Source organism: Gymnodraco acuticeps, unplaced genomic scaffold (genome assembly GCF_902827175.1).
Source record: "Gymnodraco acuticeps unplaced genomic scaffold, fGymAcu1.1, whole genome shotgun sequence".
Classification (NCBI taxonomy): domain Eukaryota; kingdom Metazoa; phylum Chordata; class Actinopteri; order Perciformes; family Bathydraconidae; genus Gymnodraco; species Gymnodraco acuticeps.
In genome coordinates this window covers 171,768-197,391 of record NW_022991562.1, presented here as the reverse complement: position 1 = coordinate 197,391, position 25,624 = coordinate 171,768, and the positions used below count along the sequence as shown (strand labels likewise).

Below are 25,624 nucleotides of genomic sequence, written 5' to 3'. Positions count from 1 at the left end.
TCCAAATCCTGCTGTGACATTAGTCTTTTAATCCTAGATATATTCTTTAGGTGATAGTAGGCTGATTTAGTAACAGTTTTAATGTGACTGTTGAAACTCAGGTCAGAGTCCATGACTACACCTAGATTTCTGGCTTTATCTGTTGTTTTGAACATTGCATCACTGAAGCTCAGCGCTAACTTTTATACGTTCTGCCTTGGCTCCAAAAACCATTACCTCAGTTTTATCTTTGTTTAATTGGAGAAAGTTCTGACACATCCAGTCATTGATTTGTTCAATGCACTTACTCAGTGTTTGAATTGGAGCATAGTCTCCTGGTGAAATTGTTACGTAAATTTGTGTGTCATCTGCATAGCTATGGTAACTTATTTTGTTGTTCTTCATTATCTGAGCCAGTGGTAGCATGTAGATGTTAAAGAGAAGAGGCCCCAGGATGGAGCCTTGAGGAACCCCACATGTCATATTTGTCAACTCAGATGTGTATTTACCTATAGAAACAAAGTTGTTTCTGTCCTTTAAGTAGGATTCAAACCAATTCAGAACTGTTTCCGAAAGTCCCACCCAGTTCTCCAGTCGGTCTAGTAATATGTAGATTATTTACTATCGCTGATGACGCCAGGGATCAAGAGTTTAAACGTTGTTACTGGACTGTTACTACGTTTCTTTACTGCGATCATTAAATAACAGGTTAGACTAGAAAAGGCATTTCCTGCTGAAAATGCAGAGAAAGCTGAATATTTGAATAGCTGAATGGTGACTGTAGCTGTGTAGTGATCAGTGAAAGGAGAGGGTTTCATGTGAAACGGTTTTGTCACATCCTCGCCCTCAACAGACATTTTTTCAAATTCTATACTGAAATGTTTTTATTTTTCAACCTAAGAGATGTTTTCCTACATTTTCATCAACACATTATGTCACAGCAGGAGTGTAGGGCTTGGGACTTCCCAGCTAGCGGGGAACGTTCTCACAACTTTGGCTAACGTTACCTACAGGTTCTAATAAGGTTTTAAAGAAACGTTTTAATCTGATGTTCAAAGAACCTTTTTAGGATGTTTATTTTTCCTATAAGGTTTAAGGTTTAAAGACATAACGTTTTAACTGCAACATTCAGAGGATGTTCTGAGGATTTTATTAAGGCCTGAGATGACAGAAAGTGTTTGTATAAAACGTTCCTTTAATGTGATATGTTAACAAAGGTGGAACGTTTTGCCTGCAACATTCTAGGGATGTGTTTTGGACGTTGTTGGGTAACTAATCAAAGATGTTCTTTATAAAACATTCCCTCAATGTTACATGATAACAAATGAAGAACATTTTGAAAGCAACATTTGGATAATGTTTTCAGGAGGTTATTCTTTTTTTATAAATGATTCCTGTGATGCGAAATATTAACAGAGTCATGGTCAACGTCAGATTTATTTGTAGTGCGCTTTAAAAAACAAAGTTGTTGCATTCGTTTGAAAAGGATGCTTAAAACAAATCTGATGTCACCACATTTTCCTTTTGAAAAAAAAAACAAGCACGTAATTCATGATAGTGCACGTTTGCGTAGGCATGTCTGAGTTCCCAGCTAGACATTGTTGGTTCTAAAAACATTCTGAGAATGTTACCATTCATTGTTCAAGGAATGGTTTCATCGAGAAGTTTTATTTTGGTTCCTAGAACGTACTTCTGAAAGGTAGGATAACGTTCTCTAAAAACATTCTTAAAATGTTTGGTGTTAACATTGTTCCAACATTATACCCCAAGTATTTTTGTTGTTTATGCACACATCTCCATGGTAATATGGATCGAATAACACTTAGAAAACCAAAGACAGACATATGGAAGGACGGATCACGGATCGACTATCACCGCCCGTCCCTGAAACCCCTGTTAGTGTTTGTATGTGTTTGTTTCTATTGTGTGTCTCTCTCTCCCCCCCACCTGCCTGCTGGTCTGCTCTACACGGCTGGGAGCAATCTCCAATCAACCACACCTGCAACCTGCTCATCAGCCACACGATGAAAGCCTGCAGCCTGCACTCATTCACTGCCGGATTGTTGCCGTGAAAGGTTTGTTGCGTGCTGCTCTAGCTTTTTGCCAGCAGATCTATTGACTAGTGATGGCGAGATGAAGCCTTATGAAGCTTTGAAGCTTTCCAGCCAATTGGTTCGCAAAAGGGTTCATCTCATGAGGCTTCATCATGGGCTTCATTTGAACACCAACCCCCCTGTTGGTCAAAGTGTGTAAAACAGGCAGATTGGACATCTCAACAGTGTGCTCCATCATCTCATACCGAGTTCCCATTGAGTAAACCCTTAGAATAACTCTAAACAACGAACATTAAATCATATCTTCATGTCAACAATATTGTATTTATTCCAGTTGAATGATTGTGATTGAAAAGCATAAGGAGGCTGGTAAACATTGCAAAGAGGAATTTGTATTCCTTCGTAAACTTAACCATGTTGTAGCCTGAGAAAGGCTAAACCATATCAAAGAATACATTTATTAACTACATTATCTCATTTAGCTGTAGCTTTTATAAACAACAAAAAATACATATTGTTCAGTCGTTGAACCAGGGACCCTGCGGTCATGAGTCAACTGCTTTCCAGCTGAGCCACAGCACACACATTACAGCTCCCTGAAAACACTCCACAATATTTATTCACTAGCAGGAACCACGCCACAACAGTGTGATGTTTGTAAGTTTATTGAAGTAACACGTGAATGATATGAGGGGGGTGAAGAGATGATCTGGGAGGATGAGCAGTGGGAGACTCAGAGTGGGGGTTCCGTCTCCGGCATGATCTGCGTGGGCTGATTACGGGCCCCCAGACAATACCTGGGATTAAAATGTTAGTATATACACAGTATATAAATATGCACCGTTTAAATATAAATGTTGACGGGCAGAGGATGTTGGGATGAAGGGATGTAGGGATGAGGGATGTAGGGATGAGGGATGTTGGGATGAGGGATGTTGGGATGAGAGATGTGGGGATGAGGGATGTGGGGATGAGGGATGTGGGGATGAGGGATGAAGGATGTTGGGATGAGGGATGTAGGGATAAGGGATGTTGGGATGAGGGATGTGGGGATGAGGGATGAGGGATGTGGGATGTGGGGATGTGGGGATGAGGGAGGGGGATGAGGGATGAGGGATGTAGGGATGAGGGGTGTGGGATGTAGGGATGAGGGATGTAGGGATGAGGGATGAAGGGATGAGGGATGAGGGATGTGGGGATGAGGGATGAGGGATGTTGGGATGAGGGATGAGGGATGTGGGGATGAGGGATGTAGGGATGTGGGATGAGGGATGTGGGGATGAGGGATGTGGGGATGAGGGATGAGGGATGTAGGGATGAGGGATGTTGGGATAAGGGATGTTGGGATGAGGGATGAGGGATGTGGGAGGGATGAGGGATGTAGGGATGAGGGATGTGGGATGAAGGGATGTAGGGATGAGGGATGTTGGGATGAGGGATGTGGATGAGGGATGAGGGATGTTGGGATGGGGATGTAGGGATGAGGGATGAGGGATGTTGGGATGAAGGGATGTAGGGATGAGGGATGTTGGGATGAGGGATGTTGGGATGAAGGGATGTTGGGATGAGGGATGTTGGGATGAAGGGATGTAGGGATGAAGGGATGAAGGGACGAGGGATGGGGGGCTGTAGGGATGTTGAGGGAGGGAAGAAGGGATGGATGGATGTATCGCTCGGTGTGAGTCGGAAGGGGAACTGTATGGGTAGAAGGGAGAGGGAGGATGGGTTGAAAGGATGGAGACAAGCGGTGGCCGGAAGTTTTGCCGGATATAAATAGGGGTGGCCGTGGTTCGAGGTGGAGTTTTAGGCGTGGCCATGCTCCTGAACCTATGTTAACAATTTAACCTCATTTCACTAGCAGGAACCACGCCACAACGGTGTGATGTTTGTAAGTTTATTGAAGTAACACGTGAATGATATGAGGGGGGTGAAGACATGATCTGGGAGGATGAGCTGTGGTCCGTGCAGTGGGAGACTCAGAGTGGGGGTTCCGTCTCCGGCATGATCTGCGTGGGCTGATTACGGGCCCCCAAAAGAGTCGGATTAAAGCAGCTGACTTAAGCGTGTGCGTGTCTGAGATCATTGAGATTGTTGCGGATGTAAGCGTGATACACTTGGGATGACGAGCGGCCGAGGGCCTAGATGGTTGGATAAGAAGTGCCCGGTCTAGCTGCTGTGGACGCTGCTCCAATGCGGAAGGAATGGCTCGAATAATATTCTGAGCATATCCCCAAAATAAGCGACGCGTTGTGGAAGTGTTTCTGGAACCAGAAACGTGTGGCCCTGTTTCGGTGAGAAAGAGTGGGTGTTGAGGCGTTGCGTATGCATCGTACCTTGCGCTGAGGTATTTGGTTAGTGGCTCGTATGGCTAGGATACGAGTTCAGGCGGAAGATGTGGATGGGGAAAGAAATTCCCAGCTGATCCGTTTTATTCCGGAGTGTGAATATGAGAGTCGTTTGCCGTGGAGGGCTAACAGCTGCCATTTCGTGCATCTGTCTGCCTGTAAGTAGTTTGACAAGAGGAGAGTGATGCGCTGTACTTTCTCTGAGGATAGAGAAGCCCGGAAAGACATTAAGTCCAGGGTGATGCCTAGAAACTCAATGGAGGTTGTAGGCCCTGAGGTTTTCTCCTCAGACAGAGGAATGCCAAGGTCTGAAAATGTTTGTATGAGTGTGCTCAGCCCGTGGCGGGGGGGTGAGGATGGTGGAGTGACGATGAGAAGTCGTCAAGGAGATGGAGCACGTAGGGGAGTCTGTGGTTATTTGTCAAGATCCAGCACAGAGCTTCTGAAAGGGAATCGAAGATTTTGGGACTGCTTCTGCAGCCGAATGTAAGGCGTACTGAGAAGTAATAGGCTCAGTACACTCAGAAGTAAACACCACAAATCTGGGTGTATAGGCAAGATCTTGAATGCACTGGTGATGTCTGCCTTAGAGAGCCATGCTCCCCGGCCTGCTAAGCGGATGAGGGTGATGGCGTGGTCGATGTTTGCGTATTGCATTGAAAAGTCTGGGCTTGGAATGACGCTGTTAATGCTCGGGATGGCTGAGCCGTGTGGAGAAGACAGGTCTATTATGAGCCTCTTTTTCCCGGAGTATTTCCTAGTAGCTATGCCTACTGGACTGATGCGGAACACTGGAAAGGGGGGACTATCGAATGGGCCTATCATGAACCCTTCTTTGACTTCTTTGGCCAGTAAGGTGTCGAAGGTGTGAGGTTCTGTTAAAGCGGACTGAAGGTTGTGGCAGATGTGAGATGTGTCAGGCAGCATTGCTATGCCTGGGTGGGAACCATGGGTGAAGCCATTGGTGAGAAAGTAAACAGACTATCTGGATGATTCGCTAAGGCGGTAGCTAAGTTGCTTATCTTGACGGGTGTGCTGAGGTGCCGTGCTAGTCAGTCTGCTGATGTAGTTGGGTTGTGAGGGCAGGTGCTCCTGGCATGAGCGCCGCCGCAGACCGGAGCGTCTGCTCACGGCGAGGGTCGGAGAGAGAGAGACCGGAGCGTCTGCTCACTGCGAGGGTCAGAGAGAGAGAGAGACCCGAGCGTCTGCTCACTGCGAGGGTCAGAGACAGAGAGACCGGAGCGTCTGCTCACTGCGAGGGTCGGAGAGAGAGAGACCGGAGCGTCTGCTCACTGCAAAGTTCAGAGAGAGAGAGACCGGAGCATCTGCTCACTGCGAGGGTCGGAGGAGAGAGAGACTGGAGCATCTGCTCACTGCGAGGGTCAGAGAGAGAGAGACCGGGGCATCTGCTCGCTGTGGGGGTCAGAGAGAGAGACCGGAGCGTCTGCTCACTGCGAGGGGTCAGAGAGAGAGAGAGACCGGGGCATCTGCTCGCTGTGGGGGTCAGAGAGAGAGACCGGAGCGTCTGCTCGCTGCGAGGGTCGAGAGAGAGAGACCGGAGCGTTTGCTCACTGCGAGGGTCAGAGAGAGGGAGACCGGAGCGTCTGCTCACTGGGTGAGGCGCTGTTGCTACGGGGTTAGCTGCTAGAGGAGGAAGGTAAGCGGAAGCTGGGTTGCTGTGGAATGCTGAAGGTAGGAAAGAAGAAGAAGAAGGGATGGAGGGATGAAGGGATGTATGTGCAAGGGGATTTTCGTGAAGCCTGTGAGCAGGCACAGAGGGCAATACGACCTGGCCCCCGCCAGGGGGTGCTGGTGAGTCGGGCTGTGTCCGAGGACGAGGACGGAGGCCTGTGACGTCACGACCCGTGGTGCGCGGTGGTTGGCTCTGGAGCAGGAAGTGCTGTGTGTGTCGTTGTTCTTGCCGTTGTGCTGCTGTAGGCTTTGTAGAGGTTGAACAGTCTAGCCTTGTTGTCATTTCGGTGAAAGTGGATGTCGTTTTCTTTCAAGAAACGTTGGAGTTGAATGACTGTCCACCTCCTGAGTTCGGGCTCTGTTTCGGAGCGCGGCTCCGTCCGAGAGGCATGTCGGGTGCGCCGCTGCGAGTGGCCGGGGGCTGCTAATGAGGCAGGCTGCCGTTGGTGGGGAGATTGGAGCTGGCTGTGCCTGTTGTGGCCCCGGTTGTTTGCCCTCGCTGGCGGAGTAGACGAAGCCTGGGACCTGTCTGGAGTTGGAGGTGTCTTGTTGGGGAGCTTGAGTGGGAGCGGTTGCGGCTGGTGTGTGGGACACTGATTGCCGAGCGCACGTGGCTCCGTTCGGATGCTTGGCTTAGATCCAACTGCTGAAACGTGGATGGCGGGTAGCCGATGTCGAAGAGATCTTCGTCTGACTCCGGTGAGTTGATCAGCAGTTCGGAATCCATGGTAAGTTGAATGTTCTCGTGGTAGCGTTTAGCTTGTTTGAACCGTGACGACGCGCGGCGTGAATCACGGTCTGGCTGTCAGTCCTTGAAAGGATGGAGACAAGCGGTGGCCGGAAGTTTTGCCGGATATAAATAGGGGTGGCCGTGGTTCGAGGTGGAGTTTTAGGCGTGGCCATGCTCCTGAACCTATGTTAACAATTTAACCTCATTTCCTGTATTTATTCATTTTTTATTCATGTTTTTATTCCTACATTTATTTATGCTTGTATCTATTTATACTTATGACATGTTTCGACCTCTATATGAGTGAGGGTCTGAGCTATTTTAATTCCATTCCATTCCATGGTTCTTATTATACATCCATGGGTATTATGAGCGTTGTGGTTCAACGGTTCAACCGATCGGAATCACTTTCTGAAGCAGTCACGTGGTATCGACAGGCAGCGAGGCTCCGTTTGTCATCGATGACGTCACTGGCTCAAAACGATACAAGCCTCGTTACATGCTTCACAAAATGCTTTGGGGATTACTCGACACACACTCCGAAGCCTCGGCGCAATACGTAACATCACTACTATTGACAACTTTGCCTGCTTTTGCCTCACACTCATTTATGTGTCTCTCCCAGGAGGAATCCAAGGCCTGCCACACAATCAAGACCAGCCAGGTCTCTCCACCCTGGAAAAACTGTTTCCCACTGCTGCCATAACCAACCTCCACTCCCAGCTCCCCTTTTCTAATAAACAAATGTTACGCTCACCAGCTGATTCCGAGTCATCCTTTTACTTGTGTTAATACTCAAATTCCAATAGTTAAGTAAACTATCAAAATCCTCCTAATGACCACAGTGGTCAGTCCACTTACCCAGGAATTTTGAGTTGAACAATTACAGGAATATTATGTCTTTATGTTCTAATAATGTAAAAACATTTTAATAAATTGTTACCACAGAACATTTGCATAATGTTTTAAACATAAAGCATGTTATCCTTCTCTAAAATAATAACATTCTGGCAACATAAACAAATCTAACTTGCAGCTGAAAACATTTTAAGAACAGTAGGGCATAATGTTCTAACAATGTTATCACCAAACATTTTAAGAATGTGTTTAGAGAAAGTTATCCTACCTTTCAGAAGAACGTTCTGGGAACCAAAAGAAAACTTCCCGCTGAAAACATTCCTAGAACAATGAATGTAACATTCTCAGAATGTTTTTAGAACCAAACATTTCTAGCTGGGTTATGGCAGGTTTAACATTTCCTTTTTTTAGGTGAATTTCAAGCTGTCCTCCACTCTGTTTTGAGATCAAAGCACTCTAGATTCAACGAGCTGTACAATACACACTAATGTTAAAATCTGAAGAAGGCCTCTTTACCTTAAGATTCTAAATGAGTGCATTACAGAAACAATGAAAATATGGTCGACAATACAAAATAAATGTAATATTACAAGCAGGCCCGGTTCTACGGGGGTGCATAAGGGTGCATTGCACCCTCAGTTGAGTCTCTCATTGAGTCCCTCATTTGAAAAAAAAAAAGTGAAAAATAAATAAATAAATGAAAAGTGAAATACCTACACACCTAAATGAAAAATATTACATATATTATAATAATAATAATACTAATAGTAGTAGTAGTAGTAGTAGTAGTAGTAGTAGTAGTAGTAGTAGTAGTAGTAGTAATAAGAAGAAGAATTTAGTTGTAGACATTTCGGTTCAAGTAAGTCAGATGCCTTCACCACAACTGGCTACAACAACTGGCGCCATGCTCTTACTGTATAGGCTACGTGATAAGGGACTGGGAAGGCATGAATCAAGCAAAGAGCACATAGATCCATAGATCTCTTAATGTTGCTCTCAAAGTGCACCAGATTGATGCTTTTAACTTCAATATTTAAAAAAATAAATCTTCCCGGGAGGAGCATGTCCCCGGACCCCCCTAGAGGAGGTGAGGACCCACCTAGAGGGTGTTAGATCCACTCCCCACTTATACAAATAGCACCCCTGCACCCTCTCTAATCTCAGATGCACCCTGAGACATTTTCTTCTGGAACCGGGCCTGATATCAAGCTCTGTAAGCAAAGCTACAAAAATAGCCACAAACCCAGATTGTATACCAGGTAATATAGACGCAGGATTCGAGAAATGGACAAACAAGGGGTTCATATTTAAAGCACAAGTTTTAAGGGGCACATTTTTAAATCATTTGAACAACTCAAACAGGAATTTACTTTACCAAATAATGACTTTTATAAATATTTGCAACTGAGACACTACCTCCAGAAACATATTGAGTGGGTACAAATATGCAAGGAACCAACCAAAGTCGAAGAATTGCTAATGACATTTACAGAGGAAGAGTACAAAAAAGGGCTAATTTCAAAGACACCTATAAAGCACTACAGGATTAATCCAATGACAATAATATGGATGTTAAAGAAAAATGGGAACTGGAAGCAAATGTAATAACGGATGATGATTGGGTGGAGACTTTCAGGTCTGGACATAAATGAACTAACAGTCCAACGTGGTTTGATTGGAAGGTGAAGATGCGTTATTTTAACACCCCATCTATCACCTCAAAATATAATAAAACGTCTGATCTATGTTGGAGGAATTGTGGGAAGGTTGTTGAAAATCATCACAATTTTGAGGTTGAAACCACAACATCACGCAATGGAGAGACAGAGTAAATAAGGTCTTTATTATGGAAGAAACTACAGCAAGACTACGACTGAAACTAGAAACATTTGAGAGAAGATGGAAACCGATAACACAAGTGATATCTGAGCTCTAAACACCTCCTTTTGATGTTCATTTTTATTTTTTCTTCTTAAAACTGGATCCTGTTCAGGTCAGGTTACAGTAGAAACTCTTACTTTGTGTCTGAAGGTCCAGGTTCATTACTGAAGTCTGGAGGTCTGTCTTTAGACCAGTCACTCTTCAGAGACAGACAGCTGGAGACTGAAGATGTGTCCTCTTCCTCATCTTTTAAACCACTCATCTTCTCCAGTCTGAGAGATAAACCAGTAACACTGGAGACACACACACACACACACACATTATAATAACACACTTATTTCAATCATAACCATCATAATAATAAACTTGTGTTATGATATTAGGGTCATGCAGAGTCAGGCAGCTGTCTCTTTAAGAGAGAGAGAGAGAGAGAGAGAGAGAGAGAGAGAGAGAGAGAGAGAGAGAGAGAGAGAGAGAGAGAGAGAGAGAGAGAGAGAGAGAGAGAGAGAAGGGGTTGGCGCGTGCATGTGTGTGCGCACGGTAGAGCGAGGGAGAGTGAGCGAGTGGTGTTATGTGTCTTTGAAGTGAACGAAACAGCAGCAAAGGTCTGTCGTGTGTCTGCAAAGTTAGACCTGTAACAAAAACCTTAATAAATGCAACGGCCTCCCAAAGAAGAGCTCGCCTGTCTGCCTTTTTTGAAAAGTGGGTTATTGAACCCGAAGTGTGTTGCTTCGGCCCTGGAAGCAGGGCCGCCCCTCCCTACAGGCCAATCACGCAGGCTGCATGGGGCCCGGCCTTGCGCAGAGGGCGTCAGCTGCTGTGCGCAGTTCTCCGCTCAGTTCTCCGCATACCGCGAGAGTGAGAGTGAGAGGTGTCTGTAACCCGACACCGTTGCAATGAATCGACATCTGACCAATCACGGCTTTGATACGGCCACTAGTGCAGGTGAAGAGATGTCGGTGAAAAGACAGTTTCAGTCCGAGAGGGAAGTAAACAAAACATGAAGAAACTAGAGCATCACTCGAAGGTGGGTTATTGTATGAGTCAAATACACAACTTGCGAATGTTGTACAAGTCAAATTGCCAAAACATCAGCTGCAATTCAGGACATGAAGAAGGCAGTCTCTGCATAGCATATAGGCTAATGGAGATGCAGTTATTTCCAGCATTCTTTATTTACCATTCATTCAAGTATTTGATGCCTTTTATCTGCTAATGTACAGGAGGAAGAGTGATACACTGTCTGTCTATTGGCTTACATAACAGTTAAAGTTTACAGCCTAAAAAACATGGAGCATTTTTTCCCCTTTTATAAATTTTAATGTCAATTTGCACATTTCATGGTGATGCTCAGCCTCTCCCCTTAACTCCTAACAGTCATCATCATGTCAACCACAACACAGAGAACTACTGATAGAAATGTGTGTGTAGTTGTTGATACATTGCTGACAGAGGGAACTAGAATACAGATTTAAGAAATATCATGTGATAAGCATGTTTTGTCTTGACTATATTACAACTATATTATAATAATGTAGTATTTATATTATTGAATTGATTATGATTATTATTATTAGTAGAAGTAGTTTATTTGCATTCATTATATTTTAATCTTTGTGAGGCTAGTATTTGGCAGGAAATGCAGACGTATTGACCTGTAAACGCATACTGAACGACATACATGCACATTTACCATTTACCTCACTGTATGAACAAGTAACTGTTGATAATAATAATAAACAGGAATTATATTGCAAAGTAGCCTACTGTAGAGCCGATGAATGGGAGTTGGAGGCGGTGTGTTCAGTATGGAACTCCACACTTTATTATACATTGAATCACAAGACTGGAATACACTTGTTGCTACTGCATGTCATTCTAGCCTGAATGAATCTAACTTCCGGTGTCCCACTTTAACGGGTCCGTGTTGCAACACAAGCCTGAAGGTGAATTATGTTCAATAACGTGTCACCACACTACTTTGTTTCCAATTTATTTTTTTCACTCCTGTCGGTTGGGAGGGGGGCCTCATCTCACAATGTTGCTTGGGGCCCCAAGTTGGCCAGGGGCGGCCCTGCCTGGAAGACTGCAGAGAGTCACCCCTGCTTCCTTCACTACGGTCTGGGAGCCGACAGGAAAGTTTAACACTTGGTTAAAAAACTTCAAATCAGTCAGACTTCCGACAGGCCGCTCCCCATTTTGACTGCGCTGGGCTGTCGCATGTTATGTTGCTTTGATGAATCAGAAAACAGGAAATAAAACCAGTTCACACCACTTGTAGAAGTCTCTTTGGACTCTAGGACGCTGATGTTCTGACATCCAGTAAAACAGAGTAAATAATGTGTTAGAAAGCAGATCCTGGTGTTAACACTCACCCTGTTGTCCTCCTGCTCTTCGAGCTGTAAAATGGAGTCTGGCAGTCTTACTTCCTACTTGGACTTGAACACCCTCACCTGTGTGTAGCTCCTCCTCTTGATTCATAACCGGTCTGATCAGCTGCACCAGTTCACATACAGGGACTTTGTTCAGTGAGATAGAAATAAAGCTAAACACAAGCTCAACAAAGTTATTGAAATAAACATATTAAAACCACAGTGTGAAAACAACCCAGTAAACATCCTGCAATCAAAACCTCACTTAAGTTAAAGTGTGTATTTAAGTGTTAACGGTGCATAAGATTGTTCCCTATTATATATATATTTGTTTCTGGACTAATAACCCTGCTGCATGTATTGCATATATTACTGTATTTTCCCAGAATACAGAATGTGTGCCTCTGCATGTTGAGGTTACAACCACATTAACATTTACTCTTCACAATTAACTTAAGACAAACACAACTGTGTTTATCTTATAATTAGATCAAGCAGTTAATAGACCATTTTAAAATTGATATCTAATCATTTCAACCCACCATTGAGCGCTGATAATTAGCAAAAAATTAAACAGCAGATAAAAAGAGAACCATTGAAGCCTGAGCTGGATGTAAAGGTATCCCAAACCCAAAATACACAACAAAGGTTTACTCTAATTCTAGGTTGCATTACGATATTGGTGTAGCAAACTCTAAAAGTAAGGGATATAGAAATATTCATCATACTATACTCTGTCGTTTTTTGGAAATATTCGACATAGTAAAATGTGTCGTCTTTTAAATATTAGACATACTATACTCTGTATTTTTTTTAAATATGCAAAATACTATAATATGTCGTTTTTATGAAATATTCGACATACTGTACTATGTAGTTTTTTAAATATTAGATGTACTGTACTCTGTAGTTTTTTTTAATTATGCGAAATACTATACTATGTCGTTTTTAAAAAATATTCAACAGACTGTCATTTTTTTTAATATTCGATGTACTATTATAGTCGTTTTTTAAATATTAGAAATACTATACTTTATCGTTTTTTACATACTATACTTCTATACATATATACTTTAGTATGTGGTTTTTTTAAATATTAGACATACTATAGGCTACTATGTAGTTTTTTAAATATTAGATGTACTATACTCAGTAGTTTATGAAACATCAACAAGGGCAGATATGAGAGAAGATGGATGGACTATAGAATGACTTTTTTCAACTTTTTTGTCCGAAATGTCAAGATATCTAAATAATATCATGTCTTCATATCTGTCCTTGTTGATGTTGCAAATGGAGCTGCTGTGATGTAACATTTCAGACTTGATCTGACCATTACATTATTATCGTATATCGCACAAAATACTGTGTTAAATTACAAAATACATGGATCTGTCAATAAAACATAGATGTATGTTTGCTGTAGAGGAACATTTATTTAGATTCCTTGACATTTAGGAAAAAAAGTCTGAAAAAAACGTTTTAAAAAATCATGGTATAGCGTTTCAAGTCCATATTAAAGTCTGTTTAAAAACATCACTGTATAGGTTGTTAACTAAAAAGTCATAGTACAGTACGTCGAAAATATCAGACAAAAACAACTTAGTATAGTATCTCGAATAAATAGTGTTGTGTGTTGATACAATTTGAATAAAAGTCGTAGTACAGTATTTGAAAAAAACCTCATAGTATAGTATGTAAAAAAAATACTTATAGTGTGTAAACTCATAGTACAGTATTTAAAAAAAAAAGTCATGGCACAGTACATCGAAAAAAACAGGAAGGAAACACAAAGCAAGTATTTCGAAAAATAGAGTAATTAGCTCTATTTAAATGACACGTACTTTAATATTCTAAGATGTTATATTTAACGTTGACATGTCAGAGTCTTGCTGATTAAATGTTGATGTTGTGTTTGTTTGCAATGCTAAAATAATATGTATTACAATAAACACACAAAACAGATCTGTGTACTTGTACATGTTGTACTTGTATGGCGTCAAACGGGTGGATATTCATCATCATCATATTGAAAAATGAATGTTTTTTCAATTGAATCTTCAGAAACACCACAGTCTTCCTGAGTTTTGTGTTTTGTTTTAAGGTAAACATCTAATAGTGAATAGAGTTCATGAAGCTGTTGAGTCTACAATAAAGTAATCCTTCACAAAACCAATAAACACATAGCAGAGTTTATTTCTCAGGATGTACAGTTGTCATGCAGGTTTAATAACTGCTCAGTTTATATTAATCAGGGGGGAGGGAGGGTCTTAGCGACAGTTTCTATATTAATCTTAGATCTTCATCCTTAATGTGTAATAGTTACAAAACAGCTGTAGCAGCTAAATAAATACGTTAAATATTAAGCTCTCAGTCCAGACTCATGTCCTCGTCGTCGTCCTTCTTGTCCTCGGAGTCTCCGTCCTGGTCCGACTTTGTCTCCGTCTCCATGGCTTTGGCAAAGGCTTCGACGTCTGCAGAGAGAGAGAAGTGTTCATGAATTACTGCTGATGGTTTTCAATAATTCTTCATTAATAAAGGTCTCCTATTATGCTATTTTTAGGCAATAAATAAATGTGCAAAATAGTTTTAGGATTTATTTTTCTCACATTAAACACACAGTAAACTTATTGCAGATTATTGCTTAATAGAGGACACTGTAAAAATGTACCATCATTTCACAACATTTAACAGTATTATTTTACAGTGACATATTGTAATCAAGGCCCCCTGTAATATCCCAACAAATACATGTAAAAAGGACTGTATCCTTGGATTTCACAGCATTTAACTATTATTTCACAATGAAATACTGCAATCAAAATCCTCTGTAATATCACATCACATTTTGTAATATCACAACAACATTGTAAACATTGCAAGGATTTCACAGCATTTAAGAGTATCACATTGCAGAGAAATATTGTAATCAAAAGCCCCTGTAATATCACAACAACATATCTATAAAACTACAGTAAAATTGGATTTGACATTATTTAACTATTATTTCACAGTAAAGCACTGTACTCAAAATCATCCATAATAATAGCACAACCCATTACTGTAAAGTTTGAATTGTGCATCATTGCACATGTGCAGAATAGACTATTCTAACCGGTGTGTGTCCTGCAGCATAGCCTACTTCTCAAACCGTCTGGAAGATTTGAACTGAGACATTCTACACACTGTAAAAAAAGATCCTAATTTTACAGGAAATAATAAAAATGTTATAGTAATTATCATGTTTTTTTAAATGACTTGCAAAATCCTGTAAAATTACAGATATGAACTATAACTTAACAACCCAACACATTATTTTAAGTATTTTGACAATAACAACAAATTTAAAGTACATTTACTATATCATATTTACAGTATTTTTGCACTTTCAGAAAATACATGCAGATGTATGTAAAATAAAAATTATTATCTGCAATTAAATATGTAACTCATAAAAGTGTATTACTATTATAAGACTTTAAGATATTTCTTTGTAATTTTAAGGTACACTATAAAACAAAACAAAAGTGTCAAATAAAAAAAACGTAAAATGTAAGTAAAACATTTTTACATAAATCATGTTCTCAATATTCGATTGAATCCACCACAAACACAAAATATCCAGTGTTGAAACAAAAGTAAATAAATATGCTTTCATGAAATTCCTAACTTACTATATTGTAAACATCTACAATATCTACAATATCTACAATATCTACAATATCATTAAAAAAAATAAAAATCATAGAAAGTGGAGAAATCCCTGCAGGGAAGACCAAGGTTTAAAAAAACACACACACACACACACACACACACACACACACGCACACACACACACACACACACACACACGCTGTTATTTACTCAACAATAAGTCACAGTTAACCTTGTTTTATTTATTTGTTATGTTGCTGTGTTTTTTGTCTCCATTGGTCAATATACAGTAATAAGGGGTAGTTATAGTCTTCTTACATGCAGTATCATGTATGGTTTTCGGATTCTGGCCGACAGCCAGAGCTACGGCACTTGAAATAGAATTCAGCCAAAACACGGCAGACAAGTCAGGCATGTTTGGAATGAGTCCACAACACCTGATTGGTTAAATGTCATCGAAGAAACCTGCCAATGAGAACTGTCCGCGCCTGTCGTTCACATTTGAAACATCCACGTCAGTTTGAGCGGGTCTCCTGTATTTCTGCTGCAGGAGTTTATGGATTAATATCGGGATCGTTTTACATCTACACGTTAAATATGAGCATCGGGACGTCAACAAAGAACAGAAGACTTGAGATCTGGTGAGTCCTGCGACTGTAATGGAGTCAAACATGTATTTAGAATATCCTTAGTTTGTGAATGTTTTATTTTTTATTTTAGGTTACGTTTCTTCTTCTAGTTAGCTGAGTTTCTTCCCGTTAAGTGGGTATGCATCATTAATAGGTTGCTAAATGTTAAGAAGCCCTGAGATGCTGTTTCTTGCAAGATGTTGCGCCCGGGAAACCTGGCTTAACCGGTGGCAGCTAACGTTAGCTTACAGCTTATTGCAGTGCTGCGCCATCCTCTCATCTCCAACACGGGAGAATTACACATAAACATGCAGCGGGGTGTCACAGTGTTGTCGCCAAGTTTATTGTAAAGTTTCACAGCTTTCTTACAGCGGTATCCAGTTAGTTAATGTTCATTAGTCAACAGCTAGCATAGCATAAACGGCTAACCGCTAACGTTTAGCTAACTTGCTAGTTAGCGCTGCTCTATATGTTACAAGCTAACATGACTAGCTAATGTCACACTGTGTGAACTAAAATAGTTTTTGTATTACTACATCATACATGCTTGGTCCAAATCACTGCTAAAATTATTAACAAAATGATAGTATGCATTTCTTTTTGCATTTTTATCACACTGGTACGGTGGCCGGCAGGTGCAAAAAAACAACGGCCAAAAACGCATGCATTAGCAGGAAAAAGCTGCAAATCCTGAAATGAAAAACAAACAAATCCTGAAAACAAATACAACAGAAAAACTACACTTCTAAGGCACAACATGGGTAAAAAATGATCCATAATATTTAGCTATGTTATTTCATGCATGGCTGAGTGTTTCTTTACGATACATTTTCAAATCTATTTCTTTAGTCATTAATATTCAAAGTATTAATTAAATGCCTTGTTTTTGATTTCCACAAATCATTATTTTCACTCTCCCGTTCTTAAATGATGAACTAAAAGAGTTTAGGCCAAGAGTACGGTGGCCGGCAGGTGCAAACAAACAACGGCCCAAAACGCATACATTAGCAGGAAACACCTGCAAATAATGAAATGAAAAACAAACAAACCCCGAAAACAAACGCAACAAAAAAACGCTGCACCATATGCAAAGTCCAAAGCAAATACAAATCCCAAAACACATACCAAAAAAAAACATTCCGGAAGTGCTCCAGGCCTCTAGGGGGCGCGCTACGTGAAGCAGACGTATGACCAGACATAGAGAGAACGAACAAGAGTGCTGCAAATTGAAGCCGGAGGAAACAAAGTTGATCGAAGTGGAAAAAGTTGATATATAAGAAGGTACGTTTTGCTTTGATACAAAGAGCGTCATATTTACCCAGCTAGCGTTAGCTTGTTTGGTAAAAGAGTTTGCAAGTCAAGAGACAGCACTGTGCACCTAAATGTAACTCTTGACATCATATAGATATATTATAGGTGCAGAGAGAAGTTGGTTTATTGTGCCCCAATGTAAATCCTAATGTGAGAGTTAAAGGACGGTCAACAATATAATGTACCTTTGTCAGTTTGGATTTATCGTGTCATTTATTCTTAATTAAAGTGAATTTATTTGATTTCAGTCAGTCATTTGTGTGTATGCATGTGTGGGACATTCCAAATGTTCCAAAAGTGAGCACTCCAAGAATGGACAATAGTTTGCCAGGGTAAAATAAAACATTGTCAACATATTATTTTGTGCCAGAAGAAGCAGAATGTTTTAACAGTACAGTAGTTTGAATATATTTGTTGTTTACCTTATCAGACCTCTCAGGCACCCACAACCAGCGTCTGATCGGGTAAGACTAATTAAACATGTAATTATACCATGTAGGTTTGAATTTGTGAACATGAAATCAATAAATACCTTTGTGTGCACTTGTTTCCTGGGTAAAAATAGGATGGAGCACCAACCCCATTCCAGGAAGAGGTCCAGTCTGCCCCGGGTCAGAACCACTTCTATAGGTAAACGATGTTGACAGTTGCATCGAGACACAGTTGTGTGGTGTGTATCTTTATTTTTACATGTGTTTGTTTGTATAGCCTCCAATCACAGTGGGTAATATTGCCAGGAAGCAGAACAATTATACTTTCATACATTTCCAAATGACACCCACAACATCTTAGTGAAGACGATACAAAAAACACCCACAAATATTTTTCAAAGATCAGATATTGTTTCTTGCATCCATTTCAAACATTTACAAGGATTGTGCAGGAGTATGACAAAAGTGCTGTTGTCAGTTTAGAACCCAATGTATTGAAAAAAAAACAAGAGGATCGACATCCTTTTGTAAATATGACTGTCATGCATATATTATGTATTTGAAAATAATTATTCAACTGTCTTCTCACTGCAGCAACTACACAAATATGTATGCACTTATCATTATTGATAGCCAGTCTGAGCCAGAAGACAAAATGGAGCAACGGTATTAATTGTTACTATTACCACTTAATTGTTCTATCTATACTGTAAATCTTATTACTAGCTTCATCATTTAATATTACAATACATCACTTTGTCTTTCCCAGCACAGAATACCTGAATGCGGCACACATTGTTGCAGAACTCTCTGCAACAATAACAAATACATCTTGCAGCAGGTTCAATATTAATGGAGCCAATGTGTGGGATGGAGCAATCCGCGGCTTCAAAGGTGCCTCATTCGATCCCTCTCATGTCAGTTAAGTTCACTGATGATGAGGGACACACTGAGGATGGAGTGGACACTGGTGGTCCCAAGCATGAGTTCCTGACCCTCCTTATGGAATGCCTGAGAATGCGAAGAAAACATCACGTCAGCAACTGTTTGTGCCCCATGGCGGTGTGACTTTCCCAGCCGCTCACTGTCTCAAAATCTGATTCTAAATGTATAATGTTCTCTTTAAAGATATAACTAATACACAATTATGAATGTATATTCTATAACACATAGGTTTGAGCAAGCTCTCTGATTAGTCAATAGGCGTGTTTGATTCCACGATCAAACAACGATCAAATAGAACGTGCCTAATCACAAAGTATCCAGTGGCCTACACACGCCACTAGCCTACCGAAACTACTTCCATGAGCCTACATCGTGTGGTTTCCATAGCGACGTTTAGCGACACACAGCCGTTACACTGTCATTGTCTCTTGTTGGAAATCGGTAGCTACAAAATGTCAGATTTTAAAGGACACAGACCACAAAACCAACGAAAGATTTGCTGCTGTTTCAACTGACGAGTTGAGTGCGTTGGAAAAAAGTGTGGAGCAACGCGCTTTTTGCCGGTCCGGGACACGCCATGAAACGGCCACTGGAGGAAAGCTCTTCCTATAACGTAGACCTACCCGTGAACACCACAGCACCACCTGCAAAAAAGTCTGGCATGGAGTTCATGGAGAGCTGTTTCAAGAATTGCACTTTTAATGGCAGCATGAACATCCACCTTCATTCTGAACCCAAAATGTTTCAGCACCATGGACAGCCTGATTTGATTTGTTCCGCTAATCCCACACAGTGATTACTCAGATATTTAAATAGCCTAATTCAAGAATTGTTTTCAATAAATTGGTTAATAATATATTATTTACTATAATTATATCAATAACTGTAAGCGGGGTAGCAGGAGTGTTCGATTGATCGGCTATCGTTACCATGGGAACTACTTTCTAGGAACTACTTTCTGACGGAGATTAACTCAAGCAGAAAGCGTAGGTTTGGGAACAAATTAGCCCACATTATGAAATTATTTTACGATATTGTTGATTACAATGATAGTTTGTGTAATAGAATCGCAATCATACACGAGAGGCCGTTCTTGAACGTCATTATTGGTACGACAGTACTGCGGCAGGACTGAGGCGCTTGCGCCGAGGTCCGTACGCCTGTACTGGACCTCGGCGTACTGGATTGCTTAAATATAAGCTGTTTTGTGTATTTAATCATGCATTGGTCTCCAGTACTCCAGTACGGAGACCAATGCAATACGTACTCCAGTACGTACAGGCGTACGGACCTCGGCGCAAGCGCCTCGGTCCTGCCGCAGTACTGTCGTACCAATAATGACGTTCAAGAACGGCCTCTCGTGTATGATTGCTTAAATATAAGCTGTTTTGTGTATTTAATCATGCATTGGTCTACAATTTAAAGGAATGGTATGCTCATGACACTCATTTTTAAATAATTATCATCCGATAAAACAGACCAGTCTCTGCCAGTCTCTCTCTTTTTTTTTTTTTTTAATCCGATGACATTATCAGTGATTTTAAACTGATTAATTACCGAAATAACATCAACACTGTGGGCGGCGCCATTTTACCGGACGTGACGTAAACCATTCGTTTGGTTTCGAGGACACGTTGATGTTCATGTTATTTACTGTAGTTACTCTCTTCAAATATGCCTCATTGTATCGCGAAACATTGCCACAATTCAGATAGGAACAATCCACGGAATGCTCGGTTCCATCTGTTGCCAAAAGGTAAGCGTAGGAAGTACGTTCGGAGGCAGTGGCTAGTGACATGTGGCCGGCCCGAACCGAAAGATCCACAGGCGCATGTATGCAGCGAACATTTCAAGTTTCCGGACGACTACTCTGAGAGTATGATAAAACATAACATGGGATTTATTGAACAACCATTACTTAATGGAGATGCAGTACCATCGGTCTTTCTGGTGTCATCACCGACCAGGACACCAGTTCGGCCAGTTGAGAAATCGCCCTCTGCAAGTGTGAAGCGATGGAGGACCTGAAGTAGTGCTCGGAGTAAGAATAAGGTATGTTATAGCGCATTTCCATTGCAGCGGGTAGCCCCGTTTAAACGTCCTTTATCGTCCAGGCCAGGCCAGTTTTTGGTGGCCTTTCCATATAGCGTTGTACCGGCTAGCGGGTAATTTCCCCCAGTTTTTCCGGCCCCATAAAATCGTGGTTCTAGGGCCAGGGACAACGAGGCTGAGTATGCTAAACTAGAGAGGGAATCGCTAGCAAGGGTGGTACTACATGCATACATATCTAGTAATCAAAATCATTGTATCTACTAAGTAGTACTAAGTAGGCTCGAACCTGTATGGCTGAATTCCCCCATCCAATCTCTTCATATTGCTCAAAACTTCGCCATGTTTTCGTGTGTTTACAAAGTGAACGCATGGATGACGTCACGACCATCACGTGACTACTGAAAATGGGCAAAATGGCAGCGGCCTGACGGAATATACAGGTTTTGATAAAAAAAGAGCTATAAAATCATTATTTACCGGGGAATATCGCTGATTTCTTCAGGGTATGGTTTAAACATAATGTTTCACTAAATACTGAAGTTTTGATTAATTATCTAATGAGTGGAGCATTCCTTTAATGATGGCTTCTACATATTTCACATAAACAGACAATGAATAAATGTGTCCTTCATGCTGATAACTAGTGTATGCATCTGCCAATTAGTATTCTAAACAGAGAAGTGTGTTGAATCCTTATTTCTTGAATTTGAAACAGATACAATTAGGGTTGGGTATCGTTTGAATTTCCACGATTCCGATTCTACTTTTCGATTCCGGTTCTTAACGGTTCTCAATTCCGATTCTTTGAGGGGCAGGGTAAAAAAATGATACATGCTTCTTCCACCAAAAAAATTACATTTATTCCAGAAACTTTTACACAGGTTAGTTTACAGTAATATTCACATTAATCAGTCTGTTTATATTCACTGCTATGTAACTGTAACCTGAGAACCACTGAAGCTACAACAATGCAACAGTCCAACTTTTAAAGAACAGTTCTTGTTGAGAAAAACAAGCATATCTGCCTTCTCAGGCATACCGGGAAGAAATGTTTGAACATTTTAAAGTAAAATGCTTCAATCTGGTGCACTTTAAGCAGAATTACTAGACTAGATCTAGGGGGTACAACTCTAAACACCCATATGAAAAAGATCGGTTTACATTTTAATAATTAAATATGTGAACATAACCAATAACCTACCATAGCCAATAACAAATACATGTAACGTATTTTATTTTTGTTGTTCATTCATATCTTATTTTACTATTTTATTTATGCATATGTTTGTATCTCTCCAGTTTAAAACGATATGTCTGGTTTACTTACCTATAGTATACATTGGAATGATTTCAAACCTGTTTTATCCCAATAATTATAAAGTAGTGCCTTGGAAATATGTGTTTACATAAATTGTGATCAAAACGTTTGAGACCCACTGAGATAACTTAGACTAAAGTGAACTATCTAAACACTCAGTCCTTTACCTCACTGAGCTGAAGTTATCAGCCTCTCAGTCTGACTGGAGAGGACTCTCCCTCCACATCATTGTAGAAACATCTTCTTCTTCCGTTAGAGCAGCTAGCACCAGATGCTAATAACAACAGCGCTTACCGGTGCACCCTCCTTTTCTCCCTCGCTCGCTCCCACGCTCACTCGCATTTTGGCTGTGAGCTGCGGGTGCCAGATAAGCCAACATCCCCCATTTTCATCACTTATAGCCCCATCGCACAGGGCAAATGAAAAGTGTAACCGGGATGAAAAGGGTGTTACATTTACTTAATTATGAATGTTGTTACATCAAGGCCGAAAATTAGGATGAGCCCCAACGGTCAAAACATTTTTTGTTTCCTCCCAGAGATGTCAGCGCAGCGCCTCCACAGATCTGGCGCCCTAGGCGAACATGGGTAGTTGCTCGCTGTAGGAAGTGTAGGTACAACGCTACATTTCCCGCCCCGCCGCAGTCATACAGTAGGCTACGGAGAGCGGCGAGAAACATTTCCTCAGGCATCGAAAAGCGGAATCGAAATTCACATTTCTAAATGATGCCGTTGGAATCGAAATGTTGGAACCGGTTCCGGTTCAGAACCGGTTCTCGGTACCCAACCCTAGATACAATACAAAAAAGTGAATTCAAATGTCCTTTTTCCGCGGTACTCACTATGGCCCGTGTTATTTTGCACTTAATTTGTCATCTCTTTTAACAATGTTCTTCCCTCACTTTATCTTCTCTTCATGTGAAGCTCTCCTCAGCTGGTGTAGTAGTTAGGCACGCTGACTATATAAATATGACGCTCTATGTATAAAAACAAAACTTACCTTCTTATATCTTTCTCCACTTAAATGAACTTTATTTCCTCCCGATTTCTATCACTCTTGTTCGTTCTCTCTATGTCTGGTCAGACATCAATCTGTTCCACGTAGCGCGCCCCCTAGAGGCCTGGAGCACTTCCGGAATGTGTTTTGGGGTTTGTATGTGTTAGAGCCACAAAGTTATTATTTCGATTTATAATTTGATAAATGATTTAACGATGGAAAATGATTTATATTGCCATGGTGAATATGTTTTGATGAAATGATTGTTAATTTTATATCGTAAATATGATCTGTTTCCTTGTACCTTCCGGTGTGTATTTAAGTGAGGTAATTGAGGACAGCCGGCGTGCTCGGAGACCTGATGAGACGGGGAGCGGAACAGTTTTTCTACCGCAAATTGTAAACAGAGATTAGTGTTGCAAATTGGACTGCAAAGTATAGTTTATATAGGAAAGCATACCGCCGAAATATTGATTTAGATTTGTTATTTTGAGACTATTTAAGTCAATACTTTTTTGTTAATAAATTAAATTTTTTGACTGAAAACCTTCGGCTGCTTATTGTCTTGGATTGCGTGTCGTCAACCCCGCTCTATAGTGGCAGAGAGGAAACCCTTGATGCCATTACATCAAGTCGAAAAACTCCGTAAGGAAGAGACACACACCGTTTGGAGCCCCGGAAAAGAGGGACACACCGGAGCGGACAGACTGGGCCGGTCGTGAGTAAATAAATGGAATAAATCCGTGTACTCATTGAATGGAATGTCGGACGTGTTAATGTCTAAAAGGAAATCATAACAGCGATGCACACATTGGAGGAGGATTGTAAATACCTGTGGATCGTCTGTGAAAAGAATGTGATTGAATTTGTTTGTGCAACAAAGGAAGCCAGGCGTGCTCGGTGAGACTCATTAAAGGAGCGCAACGTCTTTTACGCACGGCCTAAAAACAAACAAATAAATAATGTCGGACGATCCCAGGACTTCTGCTGACGCAGGAACATTGTTAAAATCACTCAAAGCCTCCGGCAGTGTGAAATTAGGAGCATACACAAGGAAAATGAACGAAATGAAGGCCTTGCTTGTGGAGGATGGGAATGTGGAACATGTGAATGAAGCTTAGGAAATGTTCAAACAAAATATAAATGACTTGTGCAGTGTTCATGGATCCGTACAGCAGCTTTTATCAGAGGAAGAGAGAGAGGAGGATCATGTGGACTGGTTTGAGCCAAAAATTACACATTTTGAATATTGTATGAAAGATGTGGATGTGTGGAAAAGAGAAAGAATGGCACAATCAAAGATTCATCCCCATGACAGCATCTCTAATGTTTCACACAAGTCAAGGAGCTCAACAACCTCTTCAGTCTCCTCAGCATGTAGAAGAGCATCTGCTGAAAAGGCTGCCCTGCTACCCAGAGCAGCTGGGTTAAAGGACAAACATGCACTGCTATTACAACAAGCAACACTAAAAGCTGAACTGGAACAAATGGAACTGGACACAGAAATTGCAGCATCTGCTGCTAAAATAAAGGTTCTGCAAAGCATTGACGTGGAGGAAAAAATGGAGGATCAAATTCAAGATGGAATGAATGCTTATCTGGAGGAAAGCAAAGAAAAAAGCACAGACACTTTGGATCCTGAAATCTCAGCCATGGAGTTCATGCCATTGGGTGCAGTGCCTAAAACACCACTTCAGAGGACTGTCATTAATCTTCGCAACCCACAATACAGTTTAGACCTTTCAAAATGCCCACAATGCATAGCTCCACCCATCGCAATGAAACCCATGATAACCTTGACACTGTTATACAGAGACAGAGAGATATTGCTGACCTCATCATTATGCAGCAGAAACTTACCTTGTTACCAACAATGGAGATAAAAGTGTTTGATGGTGATCCACATAACCAGCGCTTATTTGGAAAAGGCAATGAACTGGACATCAATTAGACCGGATGATGGCAAAGCGCTTCAGGCATATGCAATGTATTTAAGAGGATGCTGCAATGCTATGCAAGATTTAAAGTACATGGATGAACTAGATATTCCTTCCAATCTAAGATCAATAATATCTAAACTCCCTTACAAACTGCGAGAAAAATGGCGGACAGTGGCTTATGATATATTACAGAGAACAAAGGAGAGAGCTAGATTTCGTGACCTTGTGGAGCTTATGGAAAAACAAGCTAAAATACTCCTGGACCCATTATTTGGGGATATACAGGATCGCCACATCTCTAGCCCAAGGATGGCCACTAGGAGCCAACCCATGAGCCACAGAACACCGAAAAGTAGAGGCAGCAGCTTCGCCACCATCATCGCAGCAGCATGTAATCAGGAGAGCAGCGCCGCACCATCAAACACAGAGCAGCGTGG

General features: G+C 41.2%; 1 protein-coding gene and 1 long non-coding RNA gene across 8 annotated transcripts in view; one reads left to right on the top strand and one right to left on the bottom strand.

Annotated features, from left to right (window-relative positions):
* LOC117533545 (NLR family CARD domain-containing protein 3-like) overlaps positions 1-25,624 on the bottom strand; it is a 53,704-nt gene that overhangs the window by 7,855 nt on the left and 20,225 nt on the right. Inside the window, exon 1 of one of the 7 annotated variants that reach the window (XR_004567068.1) lies at positions 9,677-9,860. The exons of the other annotated variants lie outside the window; for them this stretch is intronic. The gene's annotated coding sequence lies outside the window, so the exon portion shown is untranslated. Of the gene's footprint in view, positions 1-9,676; positions 9,861-25,624 lie in introns of those variants that run through there. 7 annotated transcript variants of the gene reach the window in all.
* On the top strand, positions 16,056-19,735 carry LOC117533546. The gene is made up of 5 exons (XR_004567069.1): positions 16,056-16,206; positions 17,936-17,969; positions 18,071-18,135; positions 18,531-18,602; positions 18,706-19,735. It is a non-coding gene; the product is annotated as an uncharacterized LOC117533546 (long non-coding RNA).